At 35.8% G+C, this 3,924-nt stretch overlaps 1 pseudogene; it reads left to right on the forward strand.

Annotated features, from left to right (window-relative positions):
- The first annotated feature begins 2,307 nt into the window (after nucleotides 1-2,307).
- On the forward strand, nucleotides 2,308-3,703 carry LOC145099967 (uncharacterized; annotated as a pseudogene).
- Nucleotides 3,704-3,924: the final 221 nt, after the last annotated feature.

Genomic DNA, 3,924 nt, shown 5'->3' on the forward strand with positions numbered 1-3,924 from the left:
GTAGGGCTATGCATGGGTTCGGTTTTGGACCAAAACTCAACCCAACTCATAAGTGGTCGGTTTCTGGTTTTCAAATCACAATATGATCGGTTTCTGGTCGGTTCGGTTTCTCGGGTTCTGAGGTCGGTTTGGACGGTTTTTTCGGTTTCTTGGGTTCAACCCATACATTCACGGGTTCTGGGTTTAAACCCATGGTTTTTGGGTTTTAACCCATTTTCCATACATGAAAAAACAAGTTAAATACTTCAAAAAACACCAAATTTAAGTTAAATACTTTAAAAACATGAGTCTTACAACAAATAGTCTATTACAAGTTACAACCAAAGCCCGAAATAGCTATTACAACCAAAAAACAATCAAGTATGCATCGGTTTCTTGGGTTGGATGGGTCGGTTTCTTGGGGCGGTTTGTCGGTTTTAAGTATGGGTCGGTTTCTGGGTAAAAACCGAAACCGAACCTGATTTTTCGGTTTTTAAAAAACTCAAACCCTAACTGTCGGTTTTGCTTTGGTTTCGGTTTTTTCGTTTTCGGTTTCGTCGGTTTTGGTCGGTTTCTCGGTTTCTTGGTTTGGGTTTGCTCACCCCTAAATGAAAAGTACGATTTTCGATTTATAAAAAAATAATGTCATGTCAAAATTGTAAAAATAATATATATATATATATATATATATATATATATATATATATATATATATATATATAAAATTCTTACATTTTCTAAAAATAGATTTGAATATAATAATAATATTTTTTTAAGACGTCTAAATATTTAAGCTGAAGGTACAAACTAACATCAATAAAATAATAGTATTAAATTTTAATAGTTTTCCGTTAAAATCGAACCTTTGAATTTCAAATACACACCCTATATTGTGGAAGTGTCAGCCTATTATGTAGTTCAAATTTGAAGTTTCAAACGTTTACGTAGTGAAATGAAAACCGATAAGGTCGATCCCTCACGACTCACCTTCTCACTCTCGGTCTAACTATTCGTATGAATTTCCTTTTAATTTGCCTAACTTCAAGCTCAAATATTTTCGATTCCAGCAAATCTTCCCTCATATCTCACCTATCTCTACAAATCCTCTCGAGAAACCACAAAACCACAACAACTCGAGGCTGTCACTATCCCTCTTTACAAATTCTCTTAACCCTTTCTACCTCTCTAGCCAGTGGATACAATCACCATTCACCATAACTCTCGACCTCTGTAAGGTTGTAAGGTTAGCTCCTCAGTGAGAAGAAATCTGATATTCAAGATATGGTGAATGTCTTAGGAGTCTCTGAATCCAACTCCACACCCAACTCTGTATGGTTAGATCGTTGAATTTCACACAAATCATTGCTTTTGTTAAATTTTATATCAAATATGAGCATAATTTCTAACTGGTAGTTGCCACAGGTCGTTGATATAATAAGCAAAGAAACGAGAGTCTAATTCATAACTTGTGGTGAGTTAATCCTCATGGCCCTATTCCCTTTTTTCCGATCAAAACAGAATCAGATTGCTTGGATTTTGGGATGATTACTTCATTTATATCTGATTTAATTGTTTTTTTTCATAGATCATAGTATTTCAAATATGGAACAAACAAATGAGAAAAGCCCTAAACATTCATCTTTATTCTTCTTGCTACTAAAAACAAAGAGACAAACAACAAGGATTCGAGCCTGTTCCTAGGTTGTATTTTTTTTCTTCACATCATACCTGGTGCTTGATCAAAAAAGGGTGGGTGTGCTGCAAGCTTCTTGGTGATTGTGATTCATATAAAAGAAAGAGTCGGGGGTGAAAAGGAGAGACAAGTAGCAAATTAACTCTTGGGAGTTTCTTGGTGGCTGTGATTCGTACCCCTTTAGGCATGCCCAACAACTGTTTATGGAAATGTCCTCTTACAGGTCTAAATCTTGGTAAAGCTACAGAAACATGGTTGAAAACCTTAAAGAAGTGTCATCCTTCGGTACAAATCTTGCAGGTCTCCAACTCTCTCTCTCTCTCTCTCACACACACACATACACACAAAAAATACACAATTTTTACAAGGGGATTACAATATTACCATTACCAACTTTTCCATGCTGCTTTTCAGATTGAAATGTTGTAAGGATAATAGTTAGAGTGATTTGCTTCCAAATAGACCCTAGCAATCATCATCACCCACCCTTCCTCCTTATCTCCACTCGATGACGACTTCCTCAATTTGCATAGTCCCGGAAAGTTGATTCCATTGCTGCAAGTCCAGAGGTAAACCTTCACTGCTAGATATTGATTCTGCAATTAGGTTAAATTTTCAATATCGATGATGATTTTCAGGTGGAAGAAGCCAAGAAACCTTTAATTACAAATTCTCAAAGTCATGCCATCAGAGCATCCCCATCTCAGCGACGTGACTACTATTACATGTCTGTCTTTATGCTTTATTTAATTACTCCTTTATGACCAAATTCTCCAGTACTCTTTGTTTAATCTGATGAAACTACTGTAATATATGTTTGCAGGTCAGCAAGATCATTGGCTGGAAGTTCAACTCCACCAAACAGAGGTTATTTGTGGACAACAAGAAGTGGTCCAGCCTCAGCTATGGGTATGGTTGCTGCTGATGATGAAGATGATGATCATTCTTCAAAAGATGAGTCATCTCTTGAGATACCTGCAAAGACTACTTCCCAGCCTAGGCCGATACCCCGCTCTGTAAGTTTTTCTAAAAGCTTGATTGATTTCTTGTATTTGTTGATTGATTAGTTGTTGCTAAAAAGCCTATATCGATCCATGATATATGAGTTGATCAACTGTTTATGTCAGGTTGGTTATGGAGCATTTTTGGCTACTTCACTCAACTTTCCTTCACGCACAAAGGGTTTGATGCAAGTGTATGCTCACAGGAAGCTTCTATAAGTATGACCACTACTTATTTTACTTATTAGCTCGTTGGTGGATGAAAACTTATGATATTATATATATATATATATATATATATATATATATAAGTAAATTTGGTGTTGATGAAATTAGTGTTTGACACTGACAGGATGGTGGTGGAAGTCAAGCTGTGTATGGGCAATGGCTAGGCTGGATGATGGCTGCTATATACATGGGTGGAAGGATCCCTCAAATCGCCTTAAATGTAACTCCTCATGCTTCTTCATCCAAATCATATTTTCATTGCAATATATAATCAAACTTATAGCATAATTGGTGTAATTAATTGTCCCCATATCAAAAGACGCAGTGTTGAGGTAAGTCTGTCATGATATTTTTAATTTTAAAAAAGATAGCATCATGCAGTATCTTGAAAAAAAATCTGTGTAATTAATACAATACAGGGTTTGAATCCTCTCATGTTCATCTTTGCTCTCATTTCCAATGCAACTTATGTTGGAAGGTGTCGATTTCTGTCTAGATCCCTTAATATTATACACTCTCAGAAGTTTTGTTGATGTATAATTTATGATTTGAATGCAACATTCTTGCAAGAAGTAGAGAGTGGGAGAAAATTAAAGCAAATATGCCTTGGCTGCTAGATGCTGCAGTCTGTGTGGCACTTGATGCTTTTGTATCCTTTAATTTTTATGTTTTGATATTTTTTAGTTATTTAATTCTTGTGTTTTGATTACCTTGACAAATTTGGTTGTTACAACAGATCATAATGCAGTATGTGTACTACAGATACTTCATGAAACCAGATCTAAACACTGATGATGAATGAATAGTGTCTACTGATCTACTCTACTTAGCTTGCTACGAAGCAAGCAAGAATTGTTTGTATGGGGACATGATTGATGAGAGGTTTCTTGTTCACTGTAAAACAAAGGGTCTAGAAAAATGGTTCATACAATCTATTATGCTCAAGTTTCATTCAATTAGCCAACAAGTCTTTGGACTATTAGTCCTGTCGTTAATGGCCAACATGGACCATTTTACCTCCGG

Source organism: Lactuca serriola, chromosome 4 (assembly GCF_051521515.1).
Source record: "Lactuca serriola cultivar US96UC23 chromosome 4, Lser_US96UC23_V15, whole genome shotgun sequence".
In the NCBI taxonomy this organism is placed as follows: domain Eukaryota; kingdom Viridiplantae; phylum Streptophyta; class Magnoliopsida; order Asterales; family Asteraceae; genus Lactuca; species Lactuca serriola.